This window comes from Sarcophilus harrisii, chromosome 3, assembly GCF_902635505.1.
Source record: "Sarcophilus harrisii chromosome 3, mSarHar1.11, whole genome shotgun sequence".
In the NCBI taxonomy this organism is placed as follows: Eukaryota; Metazoa; Chordata; class Mammalia; order Dasyuromorphia; family Dasyuridae; genus Sarcophilus; species Sarcophilus harrisii.
The window spans coordinates 20309113-20329621 of record NC_045428.1 but is presented as its reverse complement, the minus strand read 5'-3'; the positions used below and the strand labels follow the sequence as shown (position 1 = coordinate 20329621).

The 20509-nt window shown below is 34.0% G+C and overlaps 1 long non-coding RNA gene across 3 annotated transcripts in view; it reads left to right on the top strand.

The window, feature by feature from the left end:
• Window positions 1-23: 23 nt before the first annotated feature.
• LOC116422194 overlaps window positions 24-20509 on the top strand; it is a 53005-nt gene continuing 32519 nt past the window's right edge. Inside the window, exon 1 of one of the 3 annotated variants that reach the window (XR_004232746.1) lies at window positions 24-165. This is a non-coding gene — a long non-coding RNA (uncharacterized LOC116422194). The remainder of the gene's footprint in view (window positions 166-20509) is intronic. The other 2 variants (XR_004232745.1, XR_004232744.1) reach the window with 2 other exon arrangements.

The following is a 20509-nucleotide window of genomic DNA, read 5'->3' as shown; positions in this document are numbered from 1 at the left end:
CTGGGACACAGCAAGTGGATGAACCTTCAGCCTCTGTCCCACTGAATGCCAGGGGGCTGTCACAATTACAGGAAAACCAAAAGTCTGCTACCTCCCAGACTCCTAGACACTCAAAGGTCACTTAGGGAGCAGCACCTGGGACACAAGCTCTGGAAGATGAGGAAGGTAGTCATAAATATTATTATATATCACTTTTGCATAGAGTTTTAAGGGTTGTCAAATCCAGTGTGGACATTATCTCACTATCTAGAGCTTAGAAATCAGAAAGTAGAAATCCACTTATTGGGAAGTTACTTGAATACATTACTGGTATTTGTCTAGCTTGTATTCATTTCCAGCAGGCTCTGAAATTCTGTTCAATTAATCAACAATTGTGGTGCTGGGGATACCAAACTCAAAATACCCCTGTCCTTGTAATAGGAGAGAAACTATGAGTGCAAATTCATATATAATGGATACTATCACAGCAGATGGAAGGTCACTTTGGAACGTAAAGCATGAGCAGCTGGGGATCCAGCAGAAGTGATGCTCGAGCTGAGCTTTAGGAGGAACCGGGGATTCAGTGAGGCAGAAGGGAGGAGAGAGAGCAAACCAGACTTGAGGGACAGCCAGAGAAAATGCCCAAAGATGGAAGATGGATCTTTTCATGAGAAGAGAAAAAAAGGAAGCATTAAATGGAATATAAAGGATGCAAAAGGCAACTTATATCAATTCTCTTTATGTGCATTTTGTGCATGATAGTACATCAGTCCACTAGGATGGAAGATCTTTGAAAGCGAGGATTATTTCATTATTTGCACCTTCAACACTTAGAACTAAGCCTAGCACACAGTAGGGGCTTAATATGTGTCTTTTTGATAGATCAGTCATATAGAATGGCATACAACTGGACGCTTGGAGTAGAGTTTGGAGGGGGAAATGGAACATCCACATTTAAGGGATAGGAGAAAAAGGGGAGAGTCATTAATGAAGTCAGAAGAAACAGTTTTAGAGAAAAAAGTAAAGTCATTTCAAGTTATGGAGGCCAAGGGAATGAGATTTCAAGAAGTTAGGAATGGAGAGCAATGAAAAATTGTACAGAGAGAAGACCAAAAACAAGCTTTCAGTAAAGGTCATTTTTTTCATCTGATTCCATAGATTTGTGAGGGACTTTTGGTGGAGACAAAAGTCAAAATGATTCTTTTAGAAGAGATTGGGGGGAGGAAGAGATGAGACTGGATGACAACAACTGCCAATGACATATGAAGTTTGATCCTATCAATGTTGAAAATTAATCCATGCATATGATTTGAAAATAAAAAGCTTTAACAAAAAAAAAGAAAGAAAAATTTAAAAAAGAAGTCTGACCCCAAAATAATGGCGAGAAATAGAGGGACTAGGCAGACTTAGGGATCAGATTAAGGAAAGGGCTTACTTTTCAAGTGAGGGATCACTTGGACATGTAAAGACAGGAGAAAATAAAGTCAGGAATTGAGAGATTGAAGGTGTCAAAGAAAAATAAAATTGAGGGGAGCACATTGCGAAAGCTGACTTTTGACTTTGACTTTTCCGGGCTTTATCCTCCTCGTCCCTCTCATTTCTTTTCTGCTAGCCCTCTCAATGGTTAATGCCCTTATAGACTTCCTGAAACTACTCAGTTTCTAAATTTATTCTTACCATTCTGAGTAAGACAAGAAAACAGTGTCTTTCGTGTCAAGAAATTGTCTCATCTCATCCCTACCTTTTAGAATCTCTTATTTCTTTCAAAGATCTTCCTAGGCTATGATGCTTTTCCTAATTTCCCCCATCTTCTAGTACCTTTCACTCTAAATTTTGCCTTGTGTTTTTTGGGGGGTTATTAGATGTTTACATTTTTTCTCCCTAGAAATAATGTAGCATCCATGACAGAGGGTGGTTTAGTGTTTGCTTTATCACCCCAACACCCATCACAGTGACACCCTGTACAGAGGAGATAATTAAATACTCTTTGGGATGAATGAATAAGCTCATTTCAACAGCTCCCCCTCACACTCCCACCCTTTGTTTTTTAGTATTTAACTCAGTTTTGAAGACTGAAGAGGATTTGGGAAAGTAGAGAGAAGGGTAGAAATTTCAGTGAGGTTTGAGTGGGAGGATCCAAAGCTCAGAGGTATAAAAATTGGGAGGTATGTTTGTTGCACTATATATGAATCAGTCTGACTGCATTAACATAAGAGGGTAGGAAGAGGCCAGTTGACAAAGGCACCAGGGGCCAGATGGACAAAGGCCTCATCAACACAGCTAAGCACTGTATAATATGAGAAGCTATTGATAAGATTAAGGGTGGCAAAAGACATCTTCAGAGTTATGGACTAAGGTCAATTTTAGGCAGTGTTGTGAAAGAGAAATTGAGTTAAATGTGTATACTAAAAAAGTAAAGTTGATTAAAAATTCAGATTGAGCCATGCAGTAAAATATGTATCCTACTGAAATACCACAAGGAGAAGAATCTATTCTCTCCAAGGAAAGAGGGGAAGGGAAAGGAAAATGGAAAGGGAAAGGGAAAGGAAAAGGGAAAGGAAAAGGGAAAAGGAAAGAGAAAGGAAAGGGGAAGGGAAGGGAAAGGAAGTGGGAAAGGAAGGGGAAAGAAGGGAGAAGGGGAGAGGAAGGGAAAAGGGAAGAGAAGTGGGAAAGGAAGGGAAAAGGAGAAGGGAGAAGGGGAAAGGAAGGGAAAAGGGAAGGGAAAAGGAGAAGGGAAGTGGGAAAAGAAGGGAAGGGAAAAAGAGAAGGGAGAAGGGGGAAGGAGGGAAAAGGAAAGGGAAAAGGAGAAGGAAAAGAAAAAGGAGAGGAGGAGAGAGAGGGGGGAAAAAAGGATGAATGCACATAATTATACAGGAAGGAAGGAACCGGCAAGTACCTCAACTGACAATAGCCAATGTTTTAGTATTTGTCCTAGGATTTGACATTGTGCAAGACAATGGGCTTTTGTTATGTTTTCTTTTTCTTCTCTTTTTTGATATTGCCATTTTTCTTTCAAAAGCCAGTCTTCAAAATATTTTTGGGACAGTCATTGGCCCTGCTTTAATATGTATAGTACTTTCAAAGCAAGGGCAATAGAATTTTTAGACTCCCAGATTGTATATTAGCACTGCCAGTTAAAGATAATGAGTTACTGAAATTTAAGGATTTTTATTGCCAGAAAATAATTGCTTGGCAGATTTTGTGTGGGAGAACATTGCAAAGTACTGTACATGGCAGTATTGTTTCCCCAGATTTGGGCTACTAATTCTAAGGATTGTGCTTCACTTTCATTGTCATGAAAGTCTATCAGTCAATTGGGATAGCTCTTTTCCTTTGGCAAAAATTTAAATGAGAATTAAATAAAGAGAAATGTGCTTTTTGCACAAAGAAAATGTGGTTACCTTGAGTGATAGGTATGGTTTTTTCACCCATGGCAAGAAGTTTTCTAGATCTGGTGTTACCAAAAACAAATCCATTAATTATTATTCATGCTACTAGTCCTTTCTTATTTGCATAATTTAAAAACTCCCAAAAGAAAGAAAAAAATATTTCAATGCCAAAGAATACCTACCTAGGAGCAGGCAGAGAGTAAGCTTATTGTATGATTTCAGTCTTCACCTAAATATTCTATACTCATAAAATATTCATGAATTTGCATAATATAGGAACAATAATAATTCAGTGGTCTTTGGGGAGGGACTTACTGCATTATTAGGGACTTATCTAAGAAGATATATTTATAAGACTTGAGTTCTAATCTGAGATAAGAACTGAGTTCAAATGTGACCTCAAACACTTAATAGGTATGAGACCCTGAGCTAGTCACTTAGCCTTGGTTTTTAACAGTTTCCTCTTTTGTAAAATGTTGATTATAATAGTCCTTCTCTCACATGGATGTGAAGATCAGATTGTAAAGTGATTGCATAGTATCTGACACATAATTATAGCTACATAAAGTTAGCTATTCTTATTATTTTAATGAAGTCCACTCTCAAATTAGGTTTTAAGGCTCAGCAGAATGTTGATCTTCATTCTGATTAAAAAGTGCTTAAACATCCCAATTTTTGAAACAAGGCGCGTTAATGATGTTTTTTCTATTCTGTACCTGTGAAGTTGATTTGTTTAACCCAAGCATAATATTTTTTCCATTTATTCTTATTTAATTTCATCATCTTAGATTCATTCCAAAGGCCAAGATCTCTTAGGATTTTGACTCTTATTTCAGGTTTCAATACAAATTTGATGTCATGAGAAAATTTGATGAATTTAACATCTATACCTTATTCCACAGCATTGCTAAAAAGTAGTTCTTCAACATACTTACAATTTAAATTTTTTGTTTCAACCATTGATGAAAATATTAGATATTTTTTTCAGATCATAGCATTTATTAGAAAATGGGATTCTCATCTCATAATAATGAGGCCTTGGGCTTATTAAATACTATGGTATGGTGTCCATTTATTATTTATTATTTATGATATTTATTTATTATTTACTTACATTTATTATATTTTTCTAATGTTCACCATTGTTTGTTATTTCTGTTTTTAACATATGCCAAATCATTATAATGATTACTTCTTTAAAGTTATTTTGAAGTTTGTTACTGATATTCCCTTTCATTCTTATTTTTTCCCCCATCATTTCCTTGGAAATTTAGGGCCTTTTGTTCCATCCAATTACTTGGTTAATATTTTTGTTTGAATTAATAAAATAACCCTTTCATAATTTGATTACAATCACAATATATTTGTAATTTAATTTAAATAGTGTTGTCATTTGTATTTTACATCTTGGTTCAACTATGGACAATTAATATCTCTTTAGTTATTTGGACTTTCATTATTTTTGCAACCAATTATTTTGCAATTGTATCCATACATTGGTTGACATGTTGTAGAAGGATGTACATTTAATATATTCTCTAGTTATTCTGAATGCAATTTCTTTTATTCTCTCTCTCTACTAGCAATATACAAAAGAATCAATGAGTTCATTTATAATCTGTTTCCTCCCTGATGTTATTCTTTTTATTAGTTTTATTGTTAAATCTAAAGGATATTTGAAGTATGCATCATCTACAAATGGTAATAGTGTTTTTTCCCTTTCCTATTTGCTTATATTTATTCTTTCAATTTCTGTTTTTCTCCCACATTCCTAAGGGAAACATTTCTACAACAATATTGTAAAGTAGTGGCAAAAATAAGTTTCTTTGCTCTGTACTTTATTCTATTTTTTATTTTTTTGTTTTTTTAATTTTTTTTTACTGTTTATAATTTTTTTTTACTTTATTCTATTGTAATTTTTTTCTACTGTTATTCTATTACAGATAATGCGGGTTCTTGGTTCTCAGTAGATCCAAAGGAAAAGTATATTTATTATACTGCTTCCTAGTGTTTTAAAGCTAAATGAGGAGTTTATTGATTCATTTCTTCTTCACATACTGATATAAATGCATAATTTATTATTATTTTATTAATGGGTTTTTAAAATATTAATTACTAATTACAAAATAAACTTACATTCCTAGGATAAATCCAACTTAATTATAATGAATTATTTTTAATATGTTGCTTTAAACCTTTAGCTTATAATATCCAATATTCAAGCATTAATATTCTTTAAAGATATTAAGCTATTATTTTGTTTCCCTGTTTTATTTCATCCCACTTTAAGTATCAAAGTCATATTTATTTCATAAGAAGAAATTTGATAGGATGATGCTTTTATCTATTTTATAAGGGCAGCTAAGTGGCATGGTGGAGAAAACATTGGCCCTGGAGTCAGGAAAATCTGAGTTCAAATTCCACCTTATACGCTTGCTTACTCTGTGACCCTGAGTAAGTCACTTATCATGTTTTTCTGGCTAGCACCTACTTCTCAGAGTCCTTATGAAGAATAAATGAGATAATAATAATAAAGTACTTAAACACATTAGTGCTGGCACATAATGAGTATTTTATAAATATTCATCATTATTATAAATAGTTTATATATGGTTGTCATATTTATTAATAATTTACTGGTGGTTGTTAGAATCCACTAGTAAATTCATCTGGTCTTTAGAACCTTCTCCCCACCCTCCCTCCCAATCCCCTATTATCTCCTCAAGAATATTTTCCTAGCTTGTTCAATTTCCTTTGCTGAGACTGCTTTTTTCTTGCTTTTAATGTTGGTAGCTTATATTCCTGTAAATTTCAATTTGTTTCAAGTTATCTATGTTGTTAACATATTAATTGCAAAATATTTTTTAATAAATTCTTTTCCAACTATCCAATTTGCTTAACCTACTGAGGATCGTTAAAACCTGAAGGGGCTCTTGCTTCAGGTCCTCTGTCCTTTCATCATATTTTAATGGATGAGAAAGATTGATGGTATTTTTTTTCCCTTTGATTATTTTATTTGGTATTTTTCATCATTAACATATGTTTGGATGTACCCTAAGATATTTCACATTTTCCATCTCAACCAAGAGTCTATGTGATAAAATTTCAAATTTTTTCTCAAACTATATATATATATACATATGTAAATATATATAAATATACTCACACACACATATATATATGAATGTATAAAATCGATTCCATATCAAAAATTTCACTTGATATAGATCATCTAATATGCTATTTATAGATTAAGGTCTATGAGTTTTAGAAAAATAAATATTTTAACAAATATACTTAAACATGATTAACATGTACATGATTCTGCCCTTCTTCAAAAGGTCTCTAGTACATTGGAAATGATGCTGAGTTTGGAGTCAAATCCCAATCCTATCACTGTGACCTGGGGAAAGGCATTTTTCTGTTTCTGGTCTAAGATACTTCAACTCTAACTACAAAAGCATTGGAATCAAGAGCTCCTAAAGTATCTTCCCATTCTAAATCTACTGGTTTGTGACCCCAGTTCTCATAGATTTAGATATTCCTTCTTCTAGTTCCTAGCCCTGGCCCAATCCAATTCCTCAATGATTCATCATCGTCCTGTGGTTATTCATCTCTTCTTCCTCGCCATTAACCATGGGAATCATTCTAGCTGTTAGAATTTAGATAACCAAATAATAGCAATTGTGAACTTGATTGCTAGGTTACAGGAATGAGGACCTGGAACTCTGTGAAGGAATATTACTATTTTGTAGTCAGGGATCCATTTTTGGCCCTTCCTTTTCTTCCAACCCAGCAAATTCTCCCAGTCTGAGAGTCAAATCATATTAAATTTTAGATTCCACTAGAAAATTATTTTATTAGATAGAATCTAGTGAATATCCAACTATTATTTTTATGTAATTATGATAAATTGTTTTTATTGTTTAGTAGTTTAAATCCTGTCTCTCTCCAGTTTTCTTGGCAAAAATATTGAAATAGTTTGCCATTTCCCTCTCCAAGTCATTTTACAGACAAAGAAATTGAGACAAATAGGGTTAAGTAACTTGCTCGAACAACTAGTATGTATCGTTGGTTGAATTTGATCTCAGGAGAATTAGTTTCCTGACGTCAGGTCCAACATACTGTGCACTATGGCACCACTTGGTGGCCTATTATTAATAGAAACTGCCAGCATTGGTGAAATATTTGCAAAGAACATCACAAATATTATCTAATTTTCTCCTCATAACAGCAGTAGGAGTTAGATCCCATCTTTATCCCCATTTTACAGATGAGGAAACTAAGATAAACTTAGATTAAATGACTTTTCCAAGGGTACAGTTAGTGTTTGAGCTTTACATTTGAACCCAGGTCTTCCTAACCCCAGGTCCAGGCCTCTATCCATTACATCACTTTTTGGGAGATTCTTCATTCAGTGAACTTTTCAATGTCATCCTAAAAATAAAAAGGAAACATAAAAAACAGAGAAACTTGAATTTTCCATTTTATCATATAGTCTCTTTCATTAAATAGCATTTGAAAAAGTGGGAAGGAGGTAGGAAGGAGCAAATAAATTTGAGACAACAGGATGTAAGAAGAATTAAAGAAAAACACAAATTTTAAAAACCTTAGGAAGCAAGTTTTCCAGTTCTCTATCTAATAGATTTTCTCTGAAACCATTCTGCTATAAGTCAAGGAACTAAATTTCATAATTTTCTCTCTAGTAGAGCCACAGATGCAGATTACTGTCTAGAGAGATTACTTATTGTTGTTCATAAAAAAGTATTTATATGTACAAAAGGAGGCTACTAAATCAGGGACCCAGTCTTTCCTTCAGGAGAACAAATAGTATCTAGATATTGAGTCAATCTGAGTATTTCATTTTTTCATAAAACCTATAATCAATGAATTTAAAAACCATTGTTAACAAAACTATTAAATCACATTTCTTGAATTTTTTATATTTTACCTCTTTTAAAAAAAGTGTCTTACTCAAAAACCATTAAATAAAAATAAACAAGTAACCTGATTTTTGGTCTATATACCTTTGAATGATTATGTGTGTATGTGTATATGTGTATACACACACACATATATAACACATATATGTCTCTGAATAACATATATTATAAATATATCTATTATATTTACAAGAAATGTATTATGAATGGGTTTTTAGACATTTTATATGTGATCAGCAATTATGTATTTATATATGGTCATTATACATAATGATGATTAATATATAATTATTTGGGAGTGGGGTATATATGTAAGCGTATTGACATACATTTGAGCCAGTTTGACCTATTTTCCAGAGAGCTGGCCTCTAAAGGAGGAATAAAAAGGTATATTTATGGTCTCATTCTGATATAACCTGACTTAAAATGGCCCAACTCAGAACTCCTAACATCTCAGAGCTTGAAGAAGCACCCTACCCCAGCATTATTGTTTTTCCCTTCATTCTCCAAGAAGGACCAGGACATCAGGGAGATGATAATATGACATGTAACTGAAGTGGATTGAAGGGAGGGAGGGCTGGGCAAGGTCAACCGCCTCACTTTCCCCTCCAGAGTCATCTGGGCCCAGTGGCCAGATCTAGGATCAGGAAGACGGGAAATGGCCCTGGATGCAGTGGGAGGATTGGTCTTCTTTAGTTAAAGCTTTCAACAGGTCTTAGTTTGCCTGAGGCAACATACCGTGACTAAGAAAAGGTGATTGAGGCAAAGAATCTCCTTTTTCACAATAACCAAACCAAAGGTTTAAGATGTAGGTGTTGCTCTAGCCTGCACTGGTAGAAATAGCTCATTTATCTGGGATTTCCCTTTTCCAATGAAAGGGCAGGGTTAATTAACTTTATTTATTTATCCCTCTAATTAACTTTATAGATCTGCTATACTAACACCCTCATGTAACAGATGAGTTAAACAAGTTCCAGAGTGAAAATGATTTGCTAAATGAGGGTACAGCAAGGAATAAATGTTAAGAGATTATGTCTTCTGGATCCCTTGATCTAGTAGATTATTCAAGTAGAATATTTCATTTTTATTGCTCCGAAGATAGAACAATTTCTGTCATATTCCCCAGTTTTAGTCTGGTAAAACAAGTTGGGTTTGTTTGTTTTTTGCCATTGGAGAGAGGCTTCATTTACTATATTCCTCTTGTTGATGCCCACAATTATTCCTTTGACAATCTTTTAAAATTTAATTTAAGGGGGGAGCTGGAAGGCACAGTGGAGAAAGCCCCAGCCCTGGAATCAGGTGGACCTGAGCTCAAATGTGAATCTCATACACTTCACAATTCTTAGCTGTGTGTTTCTGGGCAAGTCACTTAACTGCAATTATCTTGCAAAAAAATTAAAATAAGTGGATTTTATTAAACCTAGTAGCTTTCAGTAACTTGAAAATTGAATTTCCCAGGGAGAATTGAACTCCCAGCAACTTAACTCTAGTTGTATCTAAGGAGTAGTTTCAATTACAACCCCTTCTTTTCTTCCTTTTCAAGCAAGAAAGCAATAGGCCCTTAAGAGATGGTTCACCTCTTTTCAATACCAGGTACTATAGAAGGGCAATAGCTGTTACTGAATCTCTTAGCCAGTGAAGTAAATTCTCTGGTAAAAACCAATAATCCCTTAGCTCCAGCCTTCTATCAACTGCAAAAAACTTCTACCAACTAAAAGCTAAAGTACTTTTTTAAGCCCTTCTTTACCTCCTTCATTCTCAAGTGTATTTTAAATTCTCTACCTCAGTCTTCTGTGTTCCTAATTCCTTAATGGTTTTGAGACCCACTTAACTCTTAGCAGCTCACCTTTCACTTTAAAAAAAATGCTACGATTCACTAAATTTCCCCTGTCAACTTAGTCTTTTCTATATCTTAAATCAGTCACCAAATGTTCCATGATTTATTTTTTAAAAATCTTTTTCAGTCATAAAACAGTAATATGGAAATCAAGATACCATATTCCTTTATAGCTCTAAAGTCTGCAGCACTGTCCTATATCAATTTAGGCATACTTCAAGCTATTTTTACACTGATATTTCTCCAGCTTTAAATAAATAAGTATTCTTACCAAGGTCCTTTAAAAGCTCAAACTATTTACTTATGAGTAAGGTATCATTCTACATTGTACATTAGATGATTTGAGCTTTTATATTTACTCTACACCTTGTTTTCATGTGTTTTTTTATACATATGTTAGAAGTTTATTTTTATTAGAACAAATGTGATTTAGGATCAACATGTTTATCTGTAAAAGTTATAATATCTTATGCTCTTTAGCCACTTATATAAATCCTTTGTTTTTTTATGTAAAAAATGTTTTCTAGCTTCTTTACTTCTAAATCACTTCATATAAAAAAGAAAAAAAAACTGAAAGAAACTGTTTACTCAATAGAAACATTAGAATAGAATACAGTACTTCATTTTTCTGCCCTGGTTTTCTGTTAACAAATATTTTGCTGCTGTTCGTTTTATTTTCTGGTGAATTTTTCAGAATGAGAATGTTATGTATGCAAACTGAAGCTTAGAGCAGATGGATTGAGTGGATAACAGGCTTGTAGTCAGAAAAAAACTAATCTTCTTGAGTTCAAATCTGGTTTCAGTGGCCATGTGATCCTGGGCCAAGTAGGTCATTAATCTTGTGTTTGCCTCAATTTCCTTATCTGTAAAATGAGCTGGACAAAGAAATAGCAACCCTCTCCAATATGTTTACCAAAAAACAGAACAAAACAAATCAAACTAATAATAATAATAAAATAATCAAGCAAACCCCGAAAACCAAAACAAATAAAGTAGAATATGACTAAAAAAATGACTGAACAGGAACTAAAAAATTAAGCTTCCAAAAATATGTTTCTAACATATGTAAATTGTGTTTCCTAAATCCTAAATTATGTTTTCTACTCTCTCCCAATTCTTTAAGAAAATATTTTTGCCTAACCTTCAGATGGCCATTGCTCTCATTATTTTTCCTCTTTACTATCATCAAAACCTGTTTTCAGGAAGCAATTGTCATTCTTTTCTATTTTTCCATGAATCTTAGTTTGTTAGGACAACTACACAGAAAGAACAGAAAGAAGCTCATCAAGAATAACAGAAACAGCTTAAAGAAAAATATTATTATGATAAACTTAAAATACATTTTAAAAGTCTATACATAATGCACATTTGAAATACTGACAAATGTTTAACAATTGACTTTGCAAATTGTGACAGAATTTACAAGTATATCATACATGAAGAAATAATATTTTGAGTAACATCATTTTTACGTTCTTGACTGAAACTGAAAAAAATTGATGCCTTTGAATCACTGAAAGGGAGAATGGTATACTTTGGTTTCCCAAACTTTAGAAAATAATTTCCCAAATTCTTTTTTTCACTGATATTATTAGCACACTTTTATTTTTACCACATACTCTCATATTTAATCTTCATGATTAACATTTTTCCATCATTATCATAAAAGTAAACTCATGAAAGAATAAAGTCCTAATTTGTAGTGTTTGCCAATTTCTGAGCTATAAATGCTCACATGGAAAATTTAATAAGCAAATCTCATGAAGCCAGTTCAAGCTTGCACTTAACTAGATGAACCTTATTTTTGTCTATTTATAAATCTAGCCCTGTTCAAAATATTCAGTTTTATGTGTCACCAGTCATATTATTCCTTATACACTATTCTTATCATATATACAAAGTCCCACAATTTGCGATTTTTGAATCTTATAAATTATCTATTAGAATTCAAAATCTAATGCCAAACAGAGATTGAACTATTTTTTTTTAAATGTAAAAAATAAAATGCTTGGAGGAATATTATCTCTACATGCACTCCAAAAGAACTTGCCTAGACAAATGAGGGAAAAATTCTAGGCTTGTTTATCCTTATCTCCAAAAGAATTAGCTGAGCCAAGCAAGATGCTCTGACATATTTCAGGGGGAAAAAGAATTTGGAAAGTTATTTTCTAAAGTTTGGGAAACCAAAGTATACCATTCTCCCTTTCAATGATTAATTGCATCAATTGAATTTTTCTAGTCTTAGTCAAGGACATAAAAATGATATTCCCCAAATATTATTTTTACATATATGATGTACAAATAAATTTAGTCACAAGGTAATTCTACTGCGTGACAAAGCAGTGAATATCTGTAAAGGATGCTTGTATTAAAGTGCAGTTCTAAGAAATGGCTTATATGGAATTTTATTAAGTGTTTATATATATATATATGGAAAATTTGAAAACATCCATAGTGTTGAAGAATATTACAAGTCAGTAAGACTTGAGTTCAATTTCACCTGGGAGACTTACTAGCTATACTTATATGTGTGTGTGCATTTGGGGGTTGTATGTATGTGTATAGACTTTTAGTCTGTGAACTACAGTTTTCTAGTCTTTTAAATAGAGATAATCACTCATTCCCACATGGCTTAAACTGAGAGGATAGTTGCAAAGATCAAATATGATAAGGTGAATGAAGTGTAATATGTAATTATGAATCATGAATCTGTAATATAAATAATTTAGCTCGAGAAAGCAATAATTTAAAGTTCAAGTCACAACTTAATTGGGGTATGGTATGCCCAATAAATAAATTCTATGAGCCATTCATAGCTGGAGACTTAGGGAAAGTATCTAGAGTCACACAGCATTGTTCAAGTTTGAATCCGGAACCTCCTGACTCAAAGACCAACTTTCAATTTAGTATTTTCTCCCATCCTAAATATATTTTGTCGGGGTGAAGGTGAGATTGGCAAGAAAAAGCAGGGACTGTCCTGAATTTTCTCCCAAATCCTTCCAAACTTTAAATAATATCATAAAAGAATTCCTGGAGCAGCAGAACCTGGAGCAGTAGCTTGGAAGGTCGGCAGAAAAGGTCTTCAAGCCTTTGTGCGACAGTTCAGTGCATGTGGCACTAGCATAGACCTCTCCCAGCAAACCAGGATGAGACCTTGAGAGAGAACCGGTGAATCAGCAGCAACTGCTGCTGGATATCTCAGTTCACAGACAGTAAGGGGGGTGAACAACTGGGCAGAAGGAAATAACAGGAATCTCTTACTGAGGCTTTGCCCATTCTAGGTTCTGGGTCCCAGTTCTGGGTCTCAGTCCCAGGACTAAGGGGAGCACTAGCACCCAAGAGCCACAGTGGAACGTGGACCCTTCTCACCATTTCAGGGCAGAAAAAAGTGCTTATGGTCATTAACAGACCAGATCCAATTATAAATACAGCTTTTCGTAGCTCATAGTACCTTTGAAGAGCTGAAAATTTACAGCTTCCTAGAACTGTTTTTGAATACAGTTGCGCAAAACCCTTGCGGTTTGGGAACACACTCTTCACCCTGGAAATAGAGTCCTACTTTAATAAAGATTTAAAAGTCAAGATAAGTTGAAAAAATGAGCAAAAAATGGAAAAAAGGAATTCTGACCATAGAAAGTTACATGGTGACAATGATGATAAAATCACACTCAGAAGAAGATAACAAAGTTAAAATTCCTACTTCCAAAGCTTCCAAGAAAAATTAAAAATTGGTCTCATGTAATGAAAGAGCTCAAAAATTATTTTGAAAATTAAGTAAGAGGTAGAGGAAAAACAAGAAGAGAAATGAGTGATACAAGAAAATCATGAGTCTGCCAAGAAAATGCCAAATGGGGTCAATAAGAGTGGGAAATCATTAAAATGACTGAACATTAACAAAGATATGGCAAAGATCTGGAACATTACCAAAAGATCTGGGTTCAAATATTAACCTCTGGCTTTTGCTATTGTAACCTTGGATAACTCACTCAAACTGCCTCAGTTTCCTCATCTATAAAATGGCATGATCTTCTAGATCTTTTTTTTTTCTATGACCCTATTAACTATCTAGATCTTATTAACTATCTAGATCTTTTTTAATATGACTATGTAGTTAAGCAAATTTTTACCACTTCATCCCTTCATAGTTAATTAATTCTCTCTTTAAAAAAAGATAAAAGTGTCAGTGCATGGGATTTGAATCCAAAAAAGGCAGCAATGGGACAATAAAAGGATTATGATCATAATAGGAAAAACTTCCTTTTCCTGGTGGATCATTAGAACATGTCTGTGTTGTGCTTTCCACCTCTACAAACAGTAATCATATGTGGCATTGGCTGCAGAGCTGGTTGGGAGGCAAGGGTTACAAATGAAAAATGGCCCTGGGTGGTATTTCTGCCACATTGTTTTTGCTTACAGCTGCCGATGCCCCATTTGAATTGCATCATATTATATTTAACCTCCATGAAAGACAGCTCAAAGGAGCACTCTGTGCCTCATGCAGATTTGTTGACACAGAAAATGTAATTAGTGTCAAAGCTGTATAAATGAACACAGGCTGCAGATACATTTCATATCCCATTACAGTGTTTAAATACAGTGCAACTAAGTTGGAACTTAGGAGGGTGCCTATAAATTGAACCCTTTGAATAAAGCATGTGCAGAAAACAATGATGGGGTTATCCATTAAGGAAAACCAGGCTTTCGGAGAGATGACGGTATCAGTTCTGGGTGAGTAGAGAAGGAAGTTCTTGCCCCAAGTGTTCAGGGGATCCATGAAATCTTAGAGAGATACGATCTAGTCCAAATCCCGCACTGAGTCCAAGATCACACACACAGAAAAAAATGAGGAGATCATAGTGGAAGAGTGGACTCAGTGATCCACACACAGAGTGTAATTTGAAGACATGTGTAAGACAGCTGTTGCCTTCCCTCATTGCATCCCCTTTCCCACCTCCCTTGCAATCCAAGTCCCAATGTCATCACTCATGGGATCTGCTCTTGCCAAATTTTGTCCTGTTTATTTTAAATCCTTCTGCTCTTCTTGATCTTGACCTTTTAATAACGTTTGCCCAGTCCCTCCAATTAGATAGTCTTCTCCCTAAGTTTTTGTGACTGAGCTCAACTGGTTCTCTTCCAACTGTTCAAAAAGTGTGTTTGGGCTCAACTCGAGGATCATCCCTAATGTTTTATACCTCCTCTGTGTGAACTTGGAATATTGTTTGTCTATAGTTTCTCTTTTGGTGATTTCATCCATCACCACATAGAACTCATATTCTAAACTTATTTAAAAAAAAGTGCATCCAACACTTTAGTCCTGTATTTCCACCAGTTTGCTGGACATTTTCATTTCAATATCACACAGGTATCAAAAACTCAACATGTCCAACACATGGAGGGGATGTGGGAAAATTGGAACACTAATGCATTGTTGGTACAGTTGCAAAATGATTCAATCATTCTGATTAAAGCTCTGCATACCCTTTGACCCAGCAGTGCCATTTCTGGGTCTGTATCCCAAGGAAATCATAAAGGAGGGAAAATGGCCCACATGTGAACAAATGTTTGTAGCCGCTCTTTTTGTGGTAACAAAGAATTGGGAAATGAGTAGATGTCCATCAATTGGGGAATAGCTGAATAAGCTGTAGTACATGAAGGTAATGGAATATTGTTGTTCTATAAAAAATGATGAACAAAGCTGATTTTAGAAAGTCCTAGAAAAATTTACATGAACTGATATTGAGCAAACTAAGCAGAACCAGGAATATATTGTACACAACAACTGCAAGAATGTGCAATGTTCAACTATAGAAAGACTTGTTTGTCTTCAATGGTTCAGTGATTCAAAGCAATCAGACTTTGGGCAGAAAATGCCATCTGCTTCCAGAAAAAGAACTATGCAGAATAGCACATGCATTTTTTGTCTTTTTTTTTTTCTTCTTATGGTATTTCCTTTTTCTTCTGGTTTTTCTCTCCCAACATGATTCATAAATTAATATGTATTAAAATAAATTTTAAGAAAATGTCCAACACTGAGCTCATTATCGTTCTCCCCAAACCTTCTACCCTATCTGATTTTCCTACTCCTTTTGAGACAGTCACCATTCTTCTAGAAGCCAGGTTCAAAAAGTTATTTTCATTCTCCCCTCTCTCATCCTATAGCCAATTAATTGATTGCTAATTCTTTCATTTCCTTGATACAGATTGTGTCTTTTCTTTTCTTTCTATTCATCAGCCATCTACCTGATTTAGGTAGTCTTGGTACAGTAAAGATTTACTTCGCTGGAGTAAAAGGACCTGGCTTCAAATTCTACCTCTATTAATATGAGTTTAACCTTAGCATATCACTTAATTTCCCCAAGCCTTAGTTGTCTCATCTGTAAAATAAGTGGATTGAACTAACTAAGATTTATCTCTAAAGCTTATGAATCTTTCACCTCCTAAATGAATTATTGACACAGCTTCCTAATTAGTCTCCAAATTCTCAGTATCTCTTACACTGTGATCTCTATTTCTGTCACTTGTAACAAGTGTGTAACACAAGCAAGTTATTTAAAATCATCACATCTATAAAAAAGGGATCTTGGCACTCATAATCTCTAGTGTCTTTTCTAGCCCTAATTCCTACAATTGAGTTTTCCTCCACTCATTTACCAAAGTGCTAATCTTAAAGCACAGACAGAAGCAACTACCTGATTTCCCCTGGTTTTATGATAAAACGTAAACTCTTTTCTTTGGCATGTAATTCTTTCATGATCTATCTCCAATCTAACTTTAAAGACTAATTGTACATCACTACTCCTATCCTTTACAACTTAAGCTATGTTCCAGTCAAACTAAATGACTTATTTTTCAAAAATACCATTCCAACATCACTTTCATGTCTTTGACTAGACTTTGCCCATTTCTTGAGTACAGTGCTTCCTATCTTCAGATTCATGAACCCCTTAGCTAATCTCAAGGCTCAGTTTCTCATGCCCCATGTCCAAATCAGGATGTATTTATTTTGTTTCTATCCAGTATTTGCTTAGCTGTGAATATGTTATATCTTTACTCTAGAATATAATTTCCTTGAGAACAGAACCTATTTATATTTCCAAAGTGCACAATGTTGAAGTCATAGGGACTGTTTAATAAGTACTTGCTATTGATCAATTATTGCATGCATCCTGTTCCTTTTTTGCTCTTGTTCAGAGATTGTTTTTCTCATTCCTTATTATATCTTGTACAACCTTAGCCTGGAGCAAATTTTGGCACAAACCTATCTTCCATGCCATATCATATATATATATATATATATATATATATATATATATATATATATTATACTTCCTCCATTCTCCATTGATAGGGGTATATGACCTATGGTTCCCTTTTCTAGTATTTTCATCTGTTTGATTTTTATTTTTTTTATAGCCTTTTATTTACAGGATATATACATGGGTAACTTTACAGCATTAACAACTGCCAAACCTCTTGTTCCAATTTTTACCTCTTACCCCCCCCTCCCTAGATGGCAGGATGACCAGTAGATGTTAAATATATTAAAATATAAATTAGATACACAATAAGTATACATGACCAAAACGTTATTTTGCTGTACAAAAAGAATCAGACTCTGAAATATTGTACAATTAGCTTGTGAAGGAAATAAAAAATGCAGATGTGCATAAATATAGGGATTGGGAATTCAATGTAATGGTTTTTAGTCATCTCCCAGAGTTCTTTTTCTGGGCATAGCTAGTTCAGTTCATTACTGCTCCATTAGAAATGATTTGGTTGATCTCGTTGCTGAGGATGGCCTGGTCCATCAGAACTGGTCATCATATAGTATTGTTGTTGAAGTATATAATGATCTCCTGGTCCTGCTCATTTCACTCAGCATCAGTTCGTGTAAGTCTCTCCAGGCCTTTCTGAAATCATCCTGTTGGTCATTTCTTACAGAACAGTAATATTCCATAATATTCATATACCACAATTTATTCAGCCATTCTCCAACTGATGGACATCCATTCAGTTTCCAGTTTCTAGCCACTACAAAAAGGGCTGCCACAAACATTCGTGCACATACAGGTCCCTTTCCCTTCTTTATAATCTCTTTGGGATATAATCCCAGTAGTAACACTGCTGGATCAAAGGGTATGCACAGTTTGATAACTTTTTGAGCATAGTTCCAAACTACTCTCCAAAATGGTTGGATTCGTTCACAACTCCACCAACAATGCATCAATGTCCCAGTTTTCCCGCATCCCCTCCAACAATCATCATTATTTTTTCCTGTCATCTTAGCCAATCTGACAGGTGTGTAGTGGTATCTTAGAGTTGTCTTAATTTGCATTTCTCTGATTAATAATGACTTGGAGCATCTTTTCATATGACTAGAAATAGTTTCAATTTCTTCATCTGAGAATTGTCTGTTCATATCCTTTGACCATTTTTCAATTGGAGAATGGCTTGATTTTTTATAAATTAGAGTTAATTCTCTATATATTTTGGAAATGAGGCCTTTATCAGAACCTTTGACTGTAAAAATATTTTCCCAGTTTATTGCTTCCCTTCTAATCTTGTCTGCATTAGTTTTGTTTGTACAAAAACTTTTCAGTTTGGTATAATTGAAATTTTCTATTTTGTGATCAGTAATGATCTCTAGTTCTGCTTTGGTCATAAAGACCTTCCCCTTCCACAGGTCTGAGAGGTAAACTATCCTGTGTTCCTCTAATTTATTAATAATTTCATTCTTTATGCCTAGGTCATGAACCCATTTTGACCTTATCTTGGTGTACGGCGTTAATTATGGATCAATGCCTAGTTTCTGCCATATTAGTTTCCAATTTTCCCAGCAACTTTTATCAAACAGTAAGTTCTTATCCCAAAAGCTGGGATCTTTGGGTTTGTCAAAGACTAGGTTGCTATATTTGTTGACTGTTTTATCCCTTGAACCTAATCTATTCCACTGATCAACTAATCTATTCCTTAGCCAATACCAAATAGTTTTGGTAACTGCTGCTCTATAATATAATTTTAGATCTGGTACAGCTAAGCCACCTTCATTTGATTTTTTTCATTAATTCCCTTGAAATTCTTGACCTTTTGTTTTCCATATGAACTTTGTTGTTATTTTTCTAGGTCATTAAAATAGTTTTTGGGACTCTGATTGGTATAGCTAAATAAATAGATTAGTTTAGGTAATATTGTCATCTTTATTATATTTGCTCGCCCTATCCAAGAGCATTTAATATTTCTCCAATTGGTTAGATCAGACTTAATTTGTGTGAAAAGTGCTCTGTAATTTTGCTCATAAAGTTTCTGATTTTCCCTTGGCAGATAGATTCCTAAATATTTTATATTATCAGTAGTTACTTTAAATGGAATTTCTCTTTGTAACTCTGACTGTTGGATTTTGTTTGATTTTTAAGTTATTTCTTCCACTTCTGCACATCTCAGTCTGATCAAAACCTTCCCTTCTCTCTATCTTCATTTTTCTCTTATATTCCCAAGGAACATCAAATTTTGACTCAAGCACACCACCTCTATATCTGAACTACCTGAATGATTAATGATTTTTTCTTCATAGTTAAACAATTTTATATCTTTCATAATAGAAGGTAAGACTTTTGAGATCAGGGATATTATTTTTCTAATTTTTCAAATGTCAACACCTTTCACAATAAAATACTAACATTTAATAATAATAAAAAACACTAGATTTAAAAAATACGATGCTGGTTTACTTATCCAAAGCACACTTATATATGGAAAACTTAGGGAAAGAGTTTCCATGTTGTCCAAATTCTCCAAAGAACAGGAAAAAAATTGGAGATTGTTGAAATTCATATTTGAAGTAATTTTATTATTATTTTGAATTCTATGATACTACTGTGAAAACAAAAAGTTGTTGTGCAATACTTAAATCAGATATATGCCATAAGTTAATGATTAACTAACACTGGCATTGGGGATGGAATGGGGAGGTGAGGAACACAGGGCCTAAAAAAACTTGCTTTTGTCAACATACACTTTGAGCTTTTTAAGTCTACTATGTCTGAACTCTGGTTTCTTGTTTATCCTTTTTTTCCACTGGACTATAATGTATGGTTTGTAAACCTGTGAATCTTTAAAGTATGATTTCAGGATTGTTCTATTCTTTATTGTGTAATAAAATGCTTAAAAACAAGTAAACACACACATACACATGTACATACACACATGTAACATCTATTTCATTGAATTTTATCTATATTCCAACATAGCTGTTACTAACTCAATGAAATCAACATTGATTTCCTGTGACTGCAGTGATCTTAGCATCATGGTCATTTAGTTCTAGATCTAGAATACGTATCAAAGGCAATCTCCCTCTTCAC